This window comes from Canis aureus, chromosome X, assembly GCF_053574225.1.
Source record: "Canis aureus isolate CA01 chromosome X, VMU_Caureus_v.1.0, whole genome shotgun sequence".
Lineage (NCBI taxonomy): Eukaryota > Metazoa > Chordata > Mammalia > Carnivora > Canidae > Canis > Canis aureus.
In genome coordinates, this window is record NC_135649.1 from 13,515,944 (window position 1) to 13,538,394 (window position 22,451).

At 40.1% G+C, this 22,451-nt stretch overlaps 1 long non-coding RNA gene across 4 annotated transcripts in view; it reads right to left on the reverse strand.

The window, feature by feature from the left end:
• LOC144308471 (uncharacterized) overlaps positions 1-22,451 on the reverse strand; it is a 349,376-nt gene that overhangs the window by 40,374 nt on the left and 286,551 nt on the right. Inside the window, exon 6 of one of the 4 annotated variants that reach the window (XR_013374942.1) lies at positions 20,859-21,312. The exons of the other annotated variants lie outside the window; for them this stretch is intronic. This is a non-coding gene — a long non-coding RNA (uncharacterized LOC144308471). Of the gene's footprint in view, positions 1-20,858; positions 21,313-22,451 lie in introns of those variants that run through there. 4 annotated transcript variants of the gene reach the window in all.

Consider the following 22,451-nt stretch of genomic DNA (forward strand, 5'->3'; position numbering starts at 1 on the left):
CGCATCGGGCTCCCTGCGAGGAGCCTGCTTCTCTGCTTGTGTCTCTGCCTCTCTCTGTGTGTCTCTCATGAATAAGTAAATAAAAATCTTTTTTAAAAAATTTCTCGGGCTGCATTTCTAGGATCTCTCCAATTCCCAAGTTTAGCTATTTCTTTTTTAACCTCACTTATGTTTCTAATCTGTGTTTCGCTTCTAGCAATATCACTTTTGGTTTCTTTGCTGCACTTTTTATCTTTCTTGTCCAATTCATTCTTTCAATGGTCCATTTTATAAAATGTTATGTGAGTTTATCACTGAGAGACAAAGAGGCAACACAACCACACAGTTTTGCTCAGCGAACAATCACCAATAGACTTTGAGAGAAATGATACAACTGCTCACTAATGACACTAAGCTTTTGTTACTCACATGGTGAATTTGTGGACTGAAGAGAGAGCCTAAGTTTGTACTTTATGCAATAACTCAGTTAATACACCACGTTGACTGAAATTCAATCGTGTTGTCAGCAGCCTGGTGTTATTTAATTAAATCATGGTAAGTGAAAATCGTGAATATCAGAACCATGCAAAGAGAGGACTGCCTGTACTTTACGTAAAGGCCCCAGCCCACTTTAATAAATGGAGAGATACCACACTTAGTTTTTACAAAATACTTACTGTGTGTCATGTGCTGTTCTAAGTTCCTGTTTACACAGGTGTTAATTTACTTAACCTGTACACAAACCCTACAAGTAAGTACTAATAGTATTTTCATTTTACAGATTAAGAAACTGGAACATAGGGGCACCTGGACATCTCAGTCAGTAAAGTGTCCCACTCTTGATTTCGCCTTGAGTCATGATCCCAGGATCGTGAGATGAAGCCCTGCATCAGGCTCCGCACTGGGCACGGAACCTGCTTAAGATTCTCTCTATCCTTCTGCCTCTGACCCTCCCCTTTGCCCCCCTCCCAAAAAAGAAACTGGGCACAGAAAGATTAAGTAACTTTCTAAAAGTCACACAGCTAAGAAATAGCAATGCCAGAATCTGAACCCAAGTAGTCTGACTTCCAAGGCTGAACACTTTACCAATACCTGTGCTGCCTCATATAACTAGAGGGCCAAGATGTTGATTTTTCCCATAGTAACTTATAAGTTTAATGCTATTGCCATAACCACTTCAGCAGGATTTTTATAAGGAGAACTTGAGAGATTCTAAGTTCATTTAGAAAGCAATAGGCTAGAGAAACTATTATCTTCTAATATTAAAACACAATTTAAAGCTACAGTAATTAAAACAAAGCAGCACTAGAACTAGAGTTGAACGACAGACAGATCAAAGGAATGTATGGTGGCCCAGAAAAAGACCGTCACATCTTTAAATGTTTTTTAGTCTAAGAGTAAGTTGTATCCCAAATCAGAAAGAAAATGAAATATAATGTACAAATGGTGTTGGGTGAATTGGTTAACTATGATGAAATAAATAAAATTGGATCACTTCTTCATATTTCACATAAAAATCAATTTCAGGTGGTTTAGAGAGTGGAAAAAATGAAACCATAAATGCATAGACAAGAATAAAAGTGAATTTTTTAAATATCTTGGGGCTAGAGAGGACTTTCTTAATATAAAAGAAATAGAAAAAAGATAATATAGTCAACCATATTCAAAATGAAAACTTTTGTAGATTAAACACGCAATGAACAAAATTAAAAGACCTAAAAAACAAACAAACAAAAAACAAAATTAAAAGACTTACCAAAAACTAAGATTTTTTTGCTTTGAAACAATGTAACAGTGTTTGTAAGTATTGTGATTATGTAAAGAGGTTGTAGAAGGAAGCAGGGAAAACTTACAGCCCAATAGAAAAAAAAAGGAAAGACCAAAAGTAGATGGTACACAAATGAAATATAAAAATCTAATCAATGGCTGACTCCAATAAAAAATATACATATAAAAAATAAAATCTAATCAAGATATTTAAAACGTTAAACTCTATATGTAATAGTAGAAATACAGATTAAAATAACATATGTTTTTGGCCTAGTAATTAGAAAGACATTTTTGTTTGTGTGTATTTTATCACAACATCCACATTTAGTGAGGGTGAGATGAAACAGTAACCCTCACTAAGCCTGCTAGGAGTATACATTGATACACCTTTTCTGGAAAGCAATCTATTAAATTTTTTTTTAAATTCACAACTTTACTTGGTCATCTATCTTCTGGGAATCCTTCCTAAGAATGCTGGTATTATTTATAACATGGACAAACTGAGCACAACAGGACTGCTCACTAAGACAAAAATAGTTAAACAAAATGGGCCACAGTCTTTCAATTTTGCAGCCATTCGTAGTGCTGTTTGCAAAGAATATATAGAAGAATGAGAAAATGCTCAAATATACTCAGGAAGAATTAAGGAGAGGGCGTTCAAAATTACACGCTAGGCTCCCAAATTTTTAAGACAAAAGTAAACATTTGTGTAGAAAATAATACGTGGAAATATAACCAAATGTTATCCCTGGGTGACGGGACTACAGGTTACTTCCATCTTCTTCTCAACTTTCTGCATTTTCCAATTTCCCTAAAACAGACATGTATTTTGTTTATAATTAAAAGAATCAGGATGCCTGGGTGGCTCAGTGGTTTGGCGCTGCCTTCAGCCCAGGGCCTGATCCTAGAGACCCAGGATCGAGTCCCACGTTGGGCTCCCTGCATGGGGCCTGCTTCTCCCTCTGCCTGTGTCTCTGCCTTTCTCTGTGTCTCTCATAAATAAATAAATAAAATATTTTAAAAAAATAAAAAATCATCAACATTGTTTAAACGTTTTTCTCTGCATCCATCCACCCATCCTTCCTCCCACTCACCAGTCCTTTTCCTCATCTCCAAGTCTTAAAAGAAACTTGTATCGTATTCCTTCCCCTGTCCTAGGCTTGCTTCCCTTGCTGCCAAGGGACATCATTCAATCAGTTGATTATGTTCCTTTTAAAGCTCTGTCTCGCCCTTCACGTGGCCCCTCTCTCTCGACCCTTAACATGACCACGTTCCTACCACCCCAAGTGGCTCTCACTTAACCTTGCTTCTTTCTGCCACCACTTTTCACCTTGAACAGCTTGGAAGTGTGGTCTACATTCACTGCCTCCGCCTCTTTACCAACTACTCCTTAAACCTTCACCATCCGGCTTTCAAATGGATTACTGACATGCTTTTCTGGAACGATCACTTCTAATTGCCTACTCCAAGTGCTTCCCACCCGTCCTCCACATTTCCACTCAGTAGGCAGCATGTGCCGGTGCTGATCAAGCTCTTTCACAGAACCGTGGCTTTGGTGGCAGACATTGCCCTTATCTCCTGGCTTCCTGTCCCCCCTGTCCCACCTTCATCCTTCCTCCACCCATCCCTACATGACATGACATTTGCAGTCTCTGCCTCTCCTCTTTTCTTCTCTCTCTAGACTCTTGGCAACTGAGGCTTCTCTTGCAGACCTTTCCTCTCTCTTAAGTTCAAGGCTCATGTTTCCAAGTCCCTGCTCATCCTTTACCGCCACCATGACTGGCATGGATCTCCAATTCCACCTGTGGACAGTCTAAAATCTCTCACCTCCCTAAACCTACTCTTCTTCCAGACTTGTCTGTTTCTACAAATGGTACCATCTAAGTTTCCCTTCAAAATACTTACATGGCTTTGAGAAACAGTCTTTTCCACACGCACTGCCCAAGCCTCAGCTCAGGCTCCTGTCATTTCTTCCTGGAGAGGTGAAGACGGCTGTATCCTGCATCTTTGTATCGGATTGATGGACCTCCTTCCTGGCTGTAGGAACCATGAATGGGAAGCTCCCCATTACCCATTGCAAGTACGTTATTAGAAATGCAGCATAGGGATCCCTGGGTGGCTCAGCGGTTTGGCGCCTGCCTTCGGCCCAGGGCGTGATCCTGGAGTCCCAGGATCGAGTCCCACATCGGGCTCCCTGCACGGAGCCTGCTTCTCCCTCTGCCCGTGTCTCTGCTTCTCTCTGTGTGTCTCTCATGAATAAAAAAATAAAATTAAAAAAAAAAGAAATGCAGCATAGATAACTTATAACTCTTCGAGGATATATTTCCTTACTTAGTCATGTTTTTTTTTAAATATTTTATTTATTTATTCATGAGAGAGACAGAGGGAGAAGCAGGCTCCCTGTGGGGAGTCCAATGCGGCACTCGATCCTAGGACCCTGGGATTACGACCTGAGCCAAAGGCAGACGCTCAACCACTGAGCCACCCAGGTGCCCCCTTCTTACTTAGATTTATTTGAAAGACAGACCACAGTTTCCAGAAGAATTTTGGCATAGAGGTAGAGGAACAGCCTTCCAATCAATTCCATAACTTATGACATGACACAGGGATGGGTTGTATGTGTGACACCAGGGGAACTTCCCTTTTTAGCTAGCAATTCTTGCTAACTAGTAATTAAGTTTTGAAGAGCATTATTTAAAGTGGACGGATGCACCCTCTGCATTTTCGTGGTCTTGGGCAAAACCATGGTCCCCGCACTCTAATGAAGGTTCCGCCTCACAGCGACTGGAATTTTCTTCCTCCACCAGGGAGCTGGCCTTGCACACAGGCTGACAGTTGCAGTCACCAGCAATAGACCTAACAATGATTACCTTCTTTGGGGCTACACAAAGAAGAGGTTGCAGAATGAATTCCTAGACTTTTCGTGAAGAAGAAAAATACAGGGATGCCTGGATGGCTCAGCGGTTGAGCATCTGCCTTTGGCTCAGGGCATGATCCCAGAGTCCCAGGATCAAGTCCCACATTGGGCTTCGTGCATGGAGCCTGCTTCTCCCTCTGCCTGTGTCTCTGCCTCTCTCTCTGTGTGTCTCTCATGAATAAATAAATAAATAAAATCTTTAAAAAAAAAGAAAAGAAGAAAAATACACACATACATGGGGTTTTTCCTTAGTATGATCTTTGTATTTTCCCCTGGTACAGGCCCACTCCTCCACCCACATTATTTACTCCCCCATCTCCCTCTCCACTCTAACCATCTAACCTATAGTAACGACTTACTATGTGTCCTCTCATATTTTTCTTCCTGGCCAAATAATTATATACAAATTACACACATAGCTTAAAACATGTATTTCATAAAAATGAGATATTTAACACACTTTTCTGCATCTTATTTTCATGCATATTTGTAAAGCTCTATTTCATTATTTGGGGTTTTTTCATTATTTTTTATGTCTGCATAATATTCCATTGCATTAGTATAGAGTTGACCCTTGAACAACCTGGGTCTAAACTGGCTTATATACAGCTTTTTATGGAAAAATACAGTACAGTATTGTTAATGGTTTTTTTTTTCTCTTGTGACTTTTTTAAAATAGCATTTTCTTTTCTCTGGCTTACTTTATTGTACGAACACAGTATATGATTCCTATAGCATACCAAATATGTGTTAACTGACTGCTTACATTATCAATAAGGCTTCCAGTCAACAGTAGGCTAAGTTTGGGGGGATTAAAAAGTTATATGTGGATTTTTGACTGCCTAGGGGATTAGTGCCCCAACCCCCAGGTAATTCAAGGGTCAACTGTATTACTAATTTTTCACGCATCCTCTCTATTTATAGCATACTCTTTGTTTTCATTTCAGAGGGGGGGGGGAAATGGGGGTGTGGTGTGTGTGTGCGTGTCCACAAACAATGCTGCAATAAACGTGCTTGTATATAGAGACTTGTGTATTGTGCTTTTATTTCCACGGGACATATTCTCAGGAGCAGGATTGCCTAGGTAAAGCATACTGCAGGATCTTTCAACATCCATTCAGGAAAAAGTACTATCACCTGTCTGATATTTTTAAAATAATTTTCACAAAAAAATAAATAGCAATAAAAATAAAAATAATTTTCACCTGTCTGGTGGATGTAACCCGACACCACATTATTACTTTAGTCTGAGGCTATTTGACCACTAGGGAATTTGAGCATCTCGTCCTAAATTTGCTTAGCCTTTTGGATTATCATTCTGTGAATGTGTCTCTTCACATCCTTTGTGATCTTTATTTTGGGGTGCTCACCCCTTCTATTTAATTTGCAAGACCTCTTTGTATACAGTAGATACACCTTCTATCTGTCCTTTGGGTTACAAATAATTTTATAAATCTATTACTTGTCTGGAGGCGTTGTTGACAGTTTCTTTTGGCATATACAAGTTTTAAATTCATATAGTATCTGGTAGCTCCATCTTTTCTTTTACAGCTTCTTGGTATCCAGTCTTGTCTCCTGCTTGGTCTGTGTAGTCTGCAGGAATTTCCTGCAAGATTTTTATTACTTTGTTTATATTTCAGTCTTCATCTGCAGTTTATTTTAATATATGTTGGAAGATAGTGTCCATGCAATGTTACTTTCCTCTAGGAAGACGTCAGATGTATTATCATTTATTAAATCACCTTTTTCCACAATAAATTAAAATGTCATTTTGTGGGACTAGATATCCAGACACATTATAAAGCCACTGCAATCTAATTAAATCAACATACTATTAGCATTGGACCAGACAAATTAGATAAATTTGAAAAGAGAATCATATACTTGCTGCATGGAAAGACTCAATTTTCAGAGGAGTTCTCTCCCTCCTTTGAGTCCCCAAAGAAGAACATGGGGAACCTCAAAGGGATATTATAAGGATAAAGGAAACAAGGCATGGAAAGCACTTAGCGTGACGCCTGGCACATCGTATGCCTGTAATTAATAAGCCTGACGTTATGGCCAATCTCTTGACACCTATTTTGTCTTTGTATGTCTGCCTTTTGCAACTCCACTTGGAGCTCCTGGAGGGCAGTCGTTGTGTCTTAGCTCCCTCGGCACCTAGATTGCCCCTACAGAATTAACCAGGATTTATCCTTGTAGACAACAGCCACGTGCTGTGGAAGTCCTAACTTTACCTACTCTGCAGAAACTAGGCTGACTGAGTCCTCTGTCTTCTGGGATGGACCCTACCACTAGTTGCAAGGCACTGCTGCTGTGGGTTTCTGCTCTGCTGGGACATGCTCAGAGTCAGTGGTAGCTCTTATTCATTGAGCCTCCATACTCTGGGCACTTCTACGGATACACTTGCCTCTGCTTTGTCTTGCTAATGCTCAGCAGTCCTTGGCACAGTGTAGATACGCAGTGAATTACTCTGGGTAACTTTTCTTTATTTGTACAAAATCCACAGACTCCTGGGATAGGAATGTATATTTTTATGAGTTATCTGAGAATTACTTGACAAGAGTTTAGTACTTTTTAAAAAAAATAATTTATCATAAAAATTTGAAAAGTATTTCTTTTATGCCACCTGTTGAAGAAAAAAGATGAAAGAAGACCCCTGGATAAATTTGTTGAAAAAGCTGCCTCTTGCATGGAAAAGTAAAATTTTGATTAACATGAACCCTATTAACGAAGTCTTCAGTGAATCAATTTCTAGTCTAAGCTTCGGAGGTGAGGGGGGGAAGAAGAAAACAGCAATCTCAAAACCTTCAAGACTACATCAAGAATTCCTTTTTAAAAAATAGGACTTCTGAGATATTCTGTAGGACTCCCAGTTAAATTTGAGATACCCAGAAGTCTTTCAGTATAAGTATGTCTGAAATGTCGCACAGAGGAATACTTACACTAAACCACTATTTATTTCTCTAAATTCAAATTTAATTAAGGGCTCTGTATTTATATTTGCCAAATCTGGCAACCCTATTAAAAATCTATGTTTCATGGGACACTTGGGGAATCACAACTCTTTCATCGTGGTGCCCCAAGTCAATGCTCTGAGGACTTCCTGCACACACAGTTGGTGTTCAATAAATGTTTGTTGAGCCCATTACATAATAGTGATTACTAATAGTTACTTTTTGGTCACTGAGTTGTTTAATGGCATGGAAAAGAACTGATGTAAACTTAGAATTCTGACAAAAAGGCAGCCACAAAAGGGCGTTTGTGATTAACCCTTTATTAACCAAATAGGAAAAGCTCACCCATTTGGGAGAGCATCTCATGGTGCTGCTGAAAAGCACTTAAAATTTATCCTGGCTTATATATGTGAGGTTTCTAACTTTTGGGCTTGGTGCTTCAATATCACAACTTCTATATGTGTGTGTGTGTATGTGGGGGATGGTTAGAGGCAGGGGGCAGGAGAGGCAAGACAAGAAATGGAAGGCCAATGAATGGAAAACAAAACACTTGAAAACTTTTCTTCCTGCTACATTTCATGGAGAGTTAATGGCTTTTTTAAAGTACTTTCAAAATCAGAATTAGCCAGTGCAGAGTAGCAGGCACAAATATGGCCTCTAGTGTTCTATTAATGACGGGATCAAACGAAGAAGCTCTTCTACATGCTCTTTATGAAAGAGCAGGAGAACCAATGTGATGTTTAGTTTCTTGGAGGAAACTGAAAAAAAAAATAATCCCATATTACCACAATACAGCATGAGTTCAATGCAAATGGAAAAGACTGGTGGCTTATTAATAGGCTCTCCCTGTAGCAAGCTGGCCTTCCCGGCTTCAGTTTGAAATTGATTATTTTAATACAGAATTCCTGAATGAAAGAGGTTCTTGGCCTTTTCCTGGGCTGTTGAATAATGTATGTGGGAGAAAGCAAATAGCAGCAGAGGGTCTCAGCTGCGGGAACAATGGTGCACACCCAGAGCTGAGGGGGCACGTTAGTTTATCATCGCCTTGTCAATCCTCCTAGCCTGGGAATCGCGGGGCAGCCTGGAAAGCAGCAGCTGCCCGACGTGTGGTGAACTGACCGGGGCACTTTAAAGAGACGACTCCATTTACCCATCTGAAAACAAGATATTGATTTTCCTCCAGCTCTGGAGAGAAAAGAGCCGTCCTGAAAATATATGGGGACCACCATTTACCCAGGCTCCTCCCCCAGCAATCACACCACCCCAACTGTTTCCTTGGCTTCCTCTCCACAAAGTTCCATTTTTCCCTTCTTCACCTGGGGGTGAGAAGAAAGCACACCCCCTTTCTCCCTTCTGTGAATACATTGCTCAGAGTACTTTTAAGCTGAAACTGGGAAAGTCCGTAATGACTGGCATCTGGGGATATAGTTTATGAATTAGAAATCAATTTTTTTTCATCCACATGGAAGTCACATTACAGCAAACTTCAGACTGGCACTTTACAGCTCTCATCTCAAGCTGTGTGCATCTTAAGTCATTAAGGCAAAAATTGTAACATCCTAGAACAATAACAACCTTCAACTCCTCAGATGTCCTTAAAGGTGAAATTTGTCCTTCATACATAAAAGCCTAAAAGATCGTAGGACCCAGATCAGATGTGAAAAAAAAAAAAATGAAGCTCGTTTTGTCATAGTAAGCATCCGTAAGTACTCCTTAGACCTGCAGGAGTTTAAAAGCAATGTGCTGAGAGCGTGGGGATAAATGTAGCTCTGAATTGAGGCAGCCAGAAGACCAAACTCCTGGGAGGTGACTTGAACTACTCCACATGCTTCAAAAGACCAGAAGCGTATTACTCGAGGTCAACCCCAATTTCTTTAATGGTTCATATCTTCATGGCTTCAAAAATCCTACCATGCTGACAAGACTATGGTTGATGTGGCACATCTTTCTCTAGACAGGGAAAAGGAGTGGGTAAGTGAGAGACCACTCTCCAGTCCTCACTAAGACTCAGCCAGAGATTAGCAGGGCCTCCCAATACTGGATTTTCGGTATGGCTTTTTTTTTTTTTTTCTGGAAAATTCCTTGTCCCTACCACCACCGTGGGAAGTCTCACAGAAATTAGGGAACACCGAGAAAAAGGATTAGGGGGAGAGAATAAAGAGGGAGAGGAAAAACAACTCTTAGAAAGCGAATAGGAAAACTCAAAGGTAGGGTCAGAGATGGCAAGTGTTGGCCTTAACCCAGTGTGTTCGCCCCACCAGGATCCAGAGAGGCAAGCTGAACCTTGTGAGCCGCCCCAGTTGTTGAGCTCTCTGTTATGCTAAACAAGCACCGGAGGTGGACTGGCCCAACCATCTGCTAGAGACATGCATAAATCGAGGGAAGGTAGAGCAGTACAGCATGTGTATAATGCGGAGTACATGGGAAAAAGCAAAAGCGCGTCATTAAAAAGCAGCAGAAAGCAACCAGAGAACAGAACGCGGTGGGCAGAGATTAGTGTTCCAATTATTATTAATGTTAATAACCACACGCGGGGAACTTCAGGTTCTCTTGTTATTCATCAGACACGACGCCTCCAACAGTGCGGGGTTGGGGAGGGCTAGCTTGGCCGCTGGAATTTTTATCATGTATTTGATTTCATGACACCTTCCCCACCTGAGCAAGCGCTGGATGGCACAGAGTCCCTCTCCTTTCAAGAGCAGGCGTTTCCCAGTATAACATTAACCACTTTTTAAAATATAGAAAAGCAGAAATGGAGAAGAAAAAAGAAATCCACGCAGACACAATCCCTGTCAACATTCTGATCTCTGTTTTTCTGGTGTTCTTTTGCGGATTTTTCTCTCCTGCCTTTACTACTCAGTACATGTCATTGTCCTTTCCACTGAACGTATAGGCAGCTTCAAATTAAGGGATAATCTTTGAAATTTGCTCATTTGAAGAGCACATGTGTATTTGAGAAGTTTTAGTGGACTTTAAAATTAATTTTGTGTTTTAGGATGACCTAATATGGCTTGGCTATCTAGGGACATCCTTATTTTGAAGGCAGAAAGGGGAGGTGGGGGGAATAGCAGAATGGGAAGGGGACATCAAATGAAGAGAGTGTGTGCCAGAGTTGAGCCATTCTAAGGGGCAGTCTACATCTGGGTATCCCAACTGGCAGCTCATCTTATTTTTTATTTTATTTTTTTGAAGAGATTTTATTTGTCTATCTGAGAAAGAGAGAGGGAGAGAAAATGAGCAGGGAGTGGGGGAGGGACAGAGAGAGAAGCAGACTCTCCGCTGAGCAGGGGCTCAATCCCAGGACCTCAAGTTCATGACCTGAACTGAAGGCACATGCTTAACTGACTGAGCCACCCAGGCACCCCGGCAGCTCATTTTAAACTTCAGATATGCTTTGTCTGGATCATAGAGATTTTTTTAAATGTTGCTTTTGAATGACTCTAGATATGGCATATACTCTCTAGTTTGCCACAAGCCCCATCACTCTTTATTGCATTGGACTCCTCTGTTCCCTTGCATTTCCATCTCTGCCTGGCTCCTGTAGGCATTTACACTTATAATCCCTGCTGTGATTTTAAGATATTCTGGAACACCTCATGTCCTCACAGAATCCTTTAAACCAGTGATTAGAATCAACTATGGGTGATTTTTCTTCCCAGGGGACATTTGACAATGTCTAGAGATATTTTTAATGGTCATAACTGTAAAGGGGGTTGGTGCACTGCTGGCATCTAGTGAGTTGAAGCCAGAGAAGCTGTTAAACAACCTACAATGCAAAGGAAAGTCCCCCACAACAATTACCCAGCCCAAAATGGTAGTGATCCTAAGATTGAGAAACTCTGCTCTAAACCAGGGCTGGGCCATTAGAAACGACAAATACCCACCATTTGCTTCGACGTGGATGAAACGAGGGTATTATGCTGAGTGAAGTAAGTCAATCGCAGAAGGACAAACATTATATGTTCTCATTCATTTGGGGAATATAAGAAATAGTGAAAGGGAATAAAGGAGAAAGGAGAAAAACATGAGTGGGAAATATCAGAGAGGGAGACAGAACATGAGAGACTCCTAACTCTGGGAAACGAACTAGGGGTGGTGGAAGGGGAGGTGGGCGGGAGGTGGGGGTGACTGGGTGATGGGCACTGAGGGGGGCACTTGACGGGATGAGCACTGGGTATTATTCTGTATGTTAGTAAATTGAACACCAATAAAAAATAAATTTATAAATAAAAAAATAAAAATAAAAATAAATATAGGAAAAGAGATATGAAACAAAGTAGAACTCATTAGAGCTTAATTTAAGCCAACAATGTACTTGACAATGTTTTCTAGACCAAGTATAGATTTCCATACTGTTAAGAAAGTAGATCTTATTACAATAAAAATTAAGAAAAAATAAAATAAAATAAACCAGGGCTGGGACTTAACACCATTGGTCCCTTGAAAACTGCAAATCCTACTGAGAGAAGTAATGTTCTGTGCTGTTGGCTCTTTACTTCTGAGTATGAAGGAAGAATTTGTGCGTGGGATTAACCGGAGTGCAGGAGACAAAGAGGAGGAAAAATAGGACATGAAGGACCCCAGTCACAAGTTCAAGGGGTTGTCTTTCACCATTAAACGGCAAGATTGGGACGCCTGGGTGGCTCAGCAGTTGAACATCTGCCTTCGGCCCAGGGCGTGATCCTGGAGTCCCAGGATCGAGACCCGCATCGGGCTCCCTGCATGGGGCCCGCTTCTCCCTCTGCCTGTGTCTCTGCCTCTCTCTCTCTATCTCTCTCTGTGTGTCTCTCATGAATAAATAAATAAAATCTTAAAAAAATAAACAGTTAAGATTGCTCCAGGCAGGGGACTCACATTAAACTTCTCTTAGTAGAAGAAGCCCCACCATTAATAATCATGTAACATAAACTAAAGGTGATTACTTCCTCTGTGAGAGGCACTGTACTCGCTGGCTCATATACATGATTTCATTGCATCTCATAACAATCCTATGAGACAGAGGAGGAAAACAAGGGTCAGAGACATTAAATAAGCAGCTCAGGGGATCCCTGGGTGGCTCAGCGGTTTAGCGCCGCCTTCAGCTCAGGCCGTGATCCTGGAGTCCCGGGATCGAGTCCACATCAGCCTCCCTGCATGGAGCCTGCTTCTCCCTCTGCCTGTGTCTCTGCCTGTGTCTCTGCCTTCTGTCATGAATAAATGAATAAATAAATAAATAAATAAATAAATAAATAAATAAAATATTTTAAAAAATAAGCAGCTCAAAGTCACCCATCTAGTGAGTAGTAAAACTGGAACTTGGAAATTTGTGTCACTGACTCCAGAGATCAAGGTCTTAGCCAAGAGTAGGGCTCAAGGTTTACTGAATATGTACCTTGAGCTAGAACACTGCATAAAGTGCTTTACCTAAATTATGTCACTAAATTGTCACAAAATCCCATGGAATATGTATGATCAACCCCATTCAATAAGTGAGGAACCTGAGGATTAGAGAAATCTTAGAATTAGATCTTCTTCACTGTTGGCTGGACTTCCTAAGTCTACAGTTAGTCAAAGCATGAAACTTCAGTCCCTCATGCTCTCACATGGAGGCAGTGACATGGACTGGATAGAGCACTGAACTTAGACCAGAGAACCTACTTTGAAGTCCTGGCTGTGCCATAGTCTTAATGGGTGCCTGACCTCAGCCAAGTCCCTTGAACTAGGCGCCCTACACAAGTCTCAAGGGAAAAAAAGAAGCCAGACCATGACCCCTGGTTTCCTTCAATATATTTAGAGGAAGTCCCTCTGCCTGAGGACAGAGCAATGAGGAAATCTGGTCAGTCCAGTAAAAACACTTTCAATCAAAGGGGATGAGCCAGAAATACTGAGCTGCTCTATCTCAAAAGGCAGCCATGAGCCCTTAATGGCTTCCAAAATAGAAATATGCATGTTAATCCTCTCTCTATTCCTACTCCATTATCACATCGTGTTACCTTAATCTGAGCATCTTTCAAAGTCAACTCCTTCTACTAACAATGTCTAAAGAAGTCTTGGTTTTCTAAAACATAAATTGATGATGATATCTACCTTAATCTTATAGTAATACTATCTGGGGTTTTGGGAAGTTTTCCCTTGTCCAGTAATAAGAATATCCTCTGGGTCTTTTTACCTATATTATCAGGGCCTCTTCAGTCATTTTGGGCTGAAGATAAATTGAATTGTAAATGGGGTGTCTTTTGGGTGATCCAACAGGGTCATTTGTTAGTTTATCATAGCAACTGCCCCAAACTCAAATTTGCAAAGATATAACATGATTGAAAGGAAAGTGTCATGATCTAATGCTGAAACAATGAACTTCCTTTGCCTAAGTAGTTTTTACAATTTTTTCTTTTAGTTTTTACAATTTCACAGTTTCTAATATCACTACATTTGCCTTGAATTTTAAATTATCCTTCAGTGTCTCAGGGCAACTTGGCACACAATTTGGGAACCACATACAATGAAATTTACATGCCCCTCCAGTTTCAGACTCAGGTCTCTATTCTTGCCTCCCATGGGTACACGGTATTAATGTTTTTTGTATATAATTCCAAAAACTTCTATGCATAATCAAATGGAAACACACTATACCTAGTGTTCTTTTTTTTATACCTAGTGCTCTGATCGTGCATTTTTTGCTTCATAAATCCTAAAGATCATTTCGTAGCAGTACATATAATTCCTTGTCTTTTTTAATAATTGTAAGGTAAATGGTAATTTATACAACATTGCTATTGATGTACATTTAGTTGTTTAGCATTACTAGCAGATTGTAATGAATATCCTTCTACATATATCTTTGTCCACCTGCAGGATGAATTCTAGAAACAATTTCTGGATCAAGTTATGTGCATTTAAAATTTTGAAGGATATTAAATTTGTTGTAATTAATTTCAATTAATTGGTGCAAACACGCTCCTAAAAAAAGTTTAGTCAAGAAGGGAAATTTCCAGATGACATATTAGGAAAGGAGACGGGATGACCTAGGGCAGAGAGGCTACTTAAATAGGAATAGAAAAGACAGGCATCAGGGGACTCTAGCAAACAATGAGTCTGTATCAGGGGTTTTTAACCTTAGGGGTTTTGTGGATGGAATGCAGGGTGCCTTTGTAATTAAGGAGAGGGAAAATCTAAATCTTTATTTTCACTAACCTCTAAATAAAATTTAACATTTCTTTCAAGTATGAATGTAGGCAACACTCCACAGTAGTATTAACACTGCTTGCAAATCTGTCACCAAAAGCCATCACACATGGTTTCATTTCACATTACTATTGTTGCAGATACCTTGAAATATACGTTATGCTCATCAGTTCTTTTATATTTTTTTAAAGATTTATTTATTTGAGAGAGAGAGAGCAGGGGGAGGGGTAGAGGGAGAGAGAGAGAGGGAGAATCTCAGACTCCCAGCTGAGCACAGAGCCTGACATGGGACTCAATCTGATGACCCTGAGATCATGACCTGAGCCGAAACCAAGAGTTGGGTCAGTCAACCGACTGAGCCACCCAGGTGCCCTGCTCATCAGTTCTTTTAAATAGTGGCAAATATTAGATCCACGACTAGATCTTGTTACTTAATGCATTAATAAAGAAGCACGCATTATCTTATATCACAAACTTGTCTTTAAAATGTTATAATAACTGTATTCCAATATAATGCGTGATCCTGTATATTTTATTTTATGCCATCGTATTAGTTCTCTGTCAATGTGTAACAGATGATCCCAAACTTAGTAATTTAAAACGACAGGCATTTATGATCTCACGGTTTCTGTGGGTCAGGGGTTGTGACACAGCTTTGCCAGGTCCTCTGCTTCTGGATCTCACAAAGACTACAATCGAGGTGTGGGTTAGGGTTGTGGTTGCATCTTGAGGCTCAGCTGGGTATTCATTTGTAAGCTCACGTGTTTGCTGACTGAATCCAGTTCTTTGTTGCCCTTTGGACCAAGGGTCTCAGTTTCTTGTTGCTTTCTCTCTCTCAGTCAGAGCTGCCCTCAGCTCCTAGAGCATAACTGACAACATAGCCTTTGCCACAGAGTACCTGACAACATAGCCACTCGAAGTCAAGTCAGCAAGGGAGGGAATCTGCTAACATAACAGAAGTTAAAATCCTATGTAAGATTCCCAGAGTGGTTGAGTGAGGAGTGCAGTTACTGACTCCCTAATAAACAACTACGTCCCTGGAAAAACATTATTTGAAGTCATCACTTAAAGTCTCCAAAAATTGTCCTAAGGGCATAGAACAGAGACAAATACATTCAAGAAAATCTGCTAAGTCATGATAGGCAACTTTGTGGCCTTTGAATCATCACCTGTTCTTTCTCCACCAGCACGATTTTGGAAGAAATTACTCTGAGAGCTCTACTCTTGGCAGGTGCATTCAGAAAAATAGGGACCAGTCTCCCCTCAGCTTTCACTCTAGGGCCATGGTGTCTCTCTAGGAGGGGCTGGCCCCAGCTCTGTTTTACAGAAAATATTTTAGGCAAGCACAGCGGAGAAGTCTATAGTCCATTCCTGTAGCCAGCCTGCATTTGTAGGGCAGAAGCTCTATTCCAGGCACAGCCGGCCACGGGTACTGGGCCCTGATCTCTCCCACCCCAGGTCCCTGGTAATGTGTAGGTTCTGGGCAGCCCGGGTGGCTCAGCGGTTTAGCGCTGCCTTCAGCCCAGGGCCTGATCCTGGAGACCCGGGATCAAGTCCCACGTCAGGCTCCCTGTATGGAGCCTGCTTCTCCCTCTGCCTGTGTCTCTGCACCCCCCCCCCCGTCTCTCATGAATAAATAAATAAAATCTTTTTTAAAAACTGTAGGTTCTATGTCAAGAGAAGAACCAAGAAGACTGCTACCCTAGGAAACACTTTGCAACTTGGTCTGTGAGGTCAGTACTATTCAGATAGATGAGCCGTTAAATAAAATTATATCGGTGTGGTACATTTGTTACATTTGTTACATTTGATAAACCAATATTGATACACTATGATTAATGAAAGTCATTAGTTTACATTAGGGTTCACTTTTGTGTTGCATACTTCTATGCACTTTAATAAAAGCATAATGTCAGGTATTCACCATCATAGTCTCGTATAGAATAATTTCACCATCCTAAAAGTCCCTGCCTCTACCTATTCATTCCTCCCTCCTTCTGAATCCTGACAATCGCTGATCTTCCTATTGTCTCTATAGTTAGCATATTGCTAAGAGAAAGAAGCCAGTCTGAAAAGGCTGTATGATTCCAACTCTATGACATTTGTCAATTATAGCTCAATAATGCTGGAATAAAGTATTTTAAAGGGACTTAATCAATCAGATTCTCAGAGATAGAGCCAAAAAATCCACATTTTGAAAAGATTATTTATTTGAGGAAGACAGACAGCACAAGCTGGGTGGTGGGGCAGAGGGAGAGGGAGAAGCAGGCTCCCCACTGAGCAGAGAGCCCAATGCGGGGCTGGATCCCAAGACCCCAGGACCATGACCTGAGCCAAAGGCAGGTGCTTAACTGACTGAGCTTCCAGAATCCACATTTTAATAGCCTCTTCAGGTTGAGTCTTATACATATTCACATTTGAACTAGCAACATACGGGCTCTAGCTCTGGCAACTGACGTATAGATTTGAAACCTGGCTCTGAAACTTTCTAGCTGAGTAATTGTGGGCAAGTTACTTTTAAACACCCCCCCACCCAAGCTTTAATGCTTTCAGGTGTAAAATGGGAATATTAATAACTCTTACCTCACACAATGGTTTTGATGATGAAATGAGCTATTATATCTACAGCCCTTACTACTATTGCTAGCACTCAGTAAATGGTAGCTATTATCTATAAAGCACAAGTACTGCATCTAGTTTTCCTTTATTTTGCTCACAGAGGTCCCAATAAATGTTTACTATTATTTAATATTTTATTTATTCATGAAAGACACAGAGAGAGAGAGAGAGAGGCAGAGACACAGGCAGAGGGAGAAGCAGACTCTATGCAGAGAGCCCGACTTGGGACTCGATCCCGGGTCTCCAGGATCACGCCCTGGACCGAAGGTGGCACTAAACCACTGAGCCACCCCGGCTGCCCCAACTGTTGACTATTACTATCATAGGTTAATAAGGGCCGGTGAGAGGCAGTGTGGTATCATAAAATGAGCACAGGAGCTAGAGTTGGATCTGGATTCAAATTTCAGCTCTGCCTTTATAAGTTATGATCATGAACAAGTCATAATCTGCAAGCCTCAATTTCCTCATCTACCAGATAGGAATGAGATCAGTACCTACAACCCGGAGTGGTGAGAATTAAATGAGCTAATACATTTAAAGGACATGGCATACAGTGAGACTTACTACAATATTTTTCCATTTATAATTTCCTGAATGGAAACTTGGATCCTTTTACTATATGGTCCCTTCTAACCATGATTTCTGTGTTTGTAAATCTCACCGCAAGCCTGCTTATTTAAAAAAGATGAAAGACTGTAGTTGATAGCTTATCATTGTTTCTTTTCCTTTCTTTCTTTCTTTTTAAGATTTTATTTTATTTATTCATGAGAGACACAAAGAGAGAGGCAGAGACATAGGCAGAGGGAGAAGCAGGATCCCCATGGGGAGCCCAATGCAGGACTCGATCCCAGGAACCTGGGATCACGACCTGAACCAAAGGCGGACATTCAACCACTGAGCCAACCAGGCGCCCGTGTCTCTCTTTTTCTAATTAATAAAAGCTAAATGTTTCTACACCAGAACTTCAGAATGATCCAGGGCTCCATGAAACAATAAGAGCAGATATGTCTGCATCATCAATAAGCCAGAAGCTCTAAATAAATCACATCAATGTTTAAGAAGTCATTCTTCTACCTTCTCTTTTGCACATTCAGTCAACAGCAAAATGCACTTTTCATATCTCTGATGTTTCAAAAATTGCCAGTTACCAGAGAAAATAGCCTCCTCCGACCAAGCAGACTTGGGTATGATCATCTTCTGACCAGTTCCTCTCAGACTGGGCAGCAGGACCTTTATGTGAAAGAAACCAGGAGGACTGCAAGGCTCAGACATATACTTTGGTCCAGACTGTCAAGGTACTGAATGTGTTGGCAGAAGAACTATCTCGAGACATTTAGTTTGTCAAGACTGGTGTTCAGTAATGAATGTTTCGGAGAGTGATACTGTTCAGTTAGCATCTACCTAAGGGAGAAAATGAAATGTGTATTCAAGCCCCCAGAACACAAAGCAATGTTTGGTTCAATGCTATTTGGGTAGGAGAGACCTTACATCTTATGGGAACTGTGAAGGTTAGGAGGAAGTATCACAGGAGCTGAGAAGCATATCAGACTCTGCAGGAGCAGATGTATTTTGAAAAAAACATTTAAGATACTTATAGGTTTTGTAATACAATTTAAAAGCAAAAGAAGATTCACAAGATATTCTTGCCTCGGGCCAATATGTGGATAATAGAGTAAGAAAGTATGACTGCGGCCATGAGTTGAAACAGGTCAAGAAGCCCTGGTGAGAAGTTAATCATATAGGCTTAGAATCTGACAGTCATCCCATGCAGTCAATAGATATTTGTTGAGTGTGTATTATATGCCAGACCTTGTGCTTGGTCCTAAAGAGACAGCAGTGAACAAGGTAGATGATACCTACCTTAGGCAAGATAGCTAACCTCTCTAAATCTCAGTATTCTCATCCCTAAATCAGGAAAAATATTCATTATTCCTCTCTCATAGGACTGCTGTGAGGATTTAAGGAGGGCAAAGCATATAAGGTGTTTTGCATTGTCTGCTACAGAGTAGACACCTAATAAATGAAATAATTAGCCTGCTGGGGGGATAAGTGGGTCATCAGCTCAGCTCTGAAAAATGTATAGCGTTTTGATAGGCAGAGACAAAAAGAAGACATTCAAGTAGAGAGAACAGCATTAATTAATTAAGTCACTCATGCAAAGAAACTTTTTGAGTGTCTATGATATTGGCATTCATAGGCATATTTCACTTACATGAATTCAGCAATACACAGTAGGAGAGAGCTGTTTAAATAGTATGGGCAAATCCTCCCACCATTACACTCAATTAATATATACCCCGGATCAAGTGTGAGATGAGAGGCATGAATCTGTTCTTCAGGCTCCTAGTGTGAACAGCTTGCTTTGCTGAGTGTCATTCTTTTGTTTAAAGATATATGTTTTTCATACAGTATGGCCAACTGGAAGTGCAAACCAACTACTTAAACTGAGGATCAAAAAGAACAACCCAGCGATCTGTATCTACACTGAAAAAAAGGCTGGCCATGCTGGACATTCTGAGAGAAGGCTGTCATTCTCTGCTGTGGCACCTCCCTAAGGCATCATCAAAAGTAACTCTATGTGCTTTTCATTTTGCATATTGACTCTAGGACCCATCTCATGTGTAAGGAGTGACTTCACTATTGCGTGCTAGGCACCATGCTAGATGCTGGATGTGATAAATGAGACAGACATAGCCTCTAGTAAGACACAAAAGAAAGGGTTGTTGAGCTTGAGGTAGGGATGGACAATGAGCAGGTACTTTTCCTGGCTTAGAGGATCTAGTTAGAGAAAAGTCAGGAGATATACCTGGAAAGGTAGGTTGGTGTTAGGTGGCTGAAGATGTCAAATGTAAAACTAAATGGTTTTGGAGCTCTTGATGCTATTCCTTCTTCAAGTGGATTGAGACATGTTCAAAGCAGTAATTAAGCAGCAGAAGATGGAGCTTATGGCAGTTCTCAAGATAAAGGAAATTTTTTTTCCTCCCAAGAAACCACTAGCAATGGCTGATATAATCTGAATAAATAAATTAATACTATAGCTGAAAGCTTGTCTCCCACCGTATACAAAAATTAACTCTTAATGGATCAGTGACCCAAATATAACAGCTAAAACTATAAAACTCTAAGAAGAAAACAGGTACACATCTTCATGATCTTCTATTTGGCAGTGGATTTCGACACATGACACTGAAAGCATGAGCAACAAAAGAAAAAATCGATAAATTGGACTTTATCACAACTTAAATTTTTTGTGCCTTGGAGAACACTATCAAGAAAGTGAAAAGACAAACCACAAAATGGGATAGTATATTTTCAAATCACAAATCTGATAAGGGTCTAGTAAGCAGAACTCATACAACTCAACAACAAAAAGACAAACAACTCAATTTAAAAATGGGCAAAGGACTTGAATAAACATTTCTACAGAGAAAATACACAGATGGCCAATAAGCATATTAGATGTTTAACATACATTAGAGAAATACAAATCAAATCACAGTGAGATACCACTTCACATCCACTAAGATGCCAATAATAAAAAGAGAGACAATAACAAACATTGGCAAGGATATGGAGAAATTGGACCCTCACACAATGCTGATGAAAATGTAAAATGATGTAGAAAACAGTGTGATGATTCCTCAAAAAGTTGAACATAGAGTTACCATGTGACCCAGCAATTCCACACTCTATGTATATAACAACAAAAACAATAAAACAATGTACATTGTTTGTTTTATTAAAACAAAAACTTGGGATCCCTGGGTGGCTCAGCGGTTTAGAGCCTGCCTTTGGCCCAGGGCGCGTTCCTGGAGACCCGGGATCGAGTCCCACGTCGGGTTCCTCACATGGAGCCTGCTTCCCCCTCTGCCTGTGTCTCTGCCTCTCACTCTCTCTCTCTCTCTATGTCTATCATAAATAAATAAATAAATAAATAAATAAATAATAAAAAAATAAAAAAATAAAAAAATAAAAATAAAAAAATAAAACAAAAACTTGCACGCAAATATTCCTAGATGCACTATATGTAATAGTCAAAAGGTAGAAACAAACTAAATTTTCATCAACTGTTGAATGGAAAAACAACATATGGTATATTAATACAATGGATTATTACACAGCCATAAAAAGGAATGAAGTTCTAATACACGCTGCAGCGTGAACACACCTTGAAAACATTATGTTAAGTGAAAGAAGCCAGACGCAAAAGTCATATATTGTATGATTACATTTGTATGAATTATCGGCAATAGTCAAATCTATAGCAGATTAGTGATTTCTAGGTTCTGGGGGAAGTTGAAGGTGACTGCTTAATGTACAGAGTTTCTGCCTGGGGTGATGAAAATATTTTGGAAGGAGGTAGAGGTTTTGGTTACACAACATTGTGAATGTACTAGATGCCACTGAATTGCACACTTTAAAAAGGATAGATAATTCTGTTTTATGAGTTTTATATCAATAAAAAATGTATACAGGAAAAGAGTAGATGAAAAGATGGAAAAGTTCAGAAGACATTCAGAAGCTATAAAAACAACCAAATGGAAAGCCTAGAACTGGAAAATACAATTTTTTTATTTTTTATTTTTTAAAGATTTTATTTATTTATGAGAGAGAGAGGGAGAGACATAGGCAGAGGGAGAAGCAGGCTCCCAGCAGGGAGCCTGATGTGGGACTCGATCCCTGAACCCGGGATCATGCCCTGAGCCAAAAGCAGGAACTCAACCGCTGAGCCACCCAGGAGTCCCAAAAATACAATACTTAAATGAAAAATTCATTGGATTTTAAAAAATTTACAGTAAACTGGAATATAATGGAAATAAGAATCAATGAACTTGAAGATAGGTAATAAATTCATCCTAAATGATGTAAAAAGGGAAAAACACTGAAAAAATTTGAGAGGCTCAGTTACTTTTGGAGCAAAATCCAGGACTCCAAGATATGTGACATTGTAATTCTAAAAAGGGAAAAAGTCGAAAAAAAATATTTGAAATCTGACCAAAAATAGCAGCCCACAGATCCAGGAAAATTAGTGACCTCCCAAAAGAAAA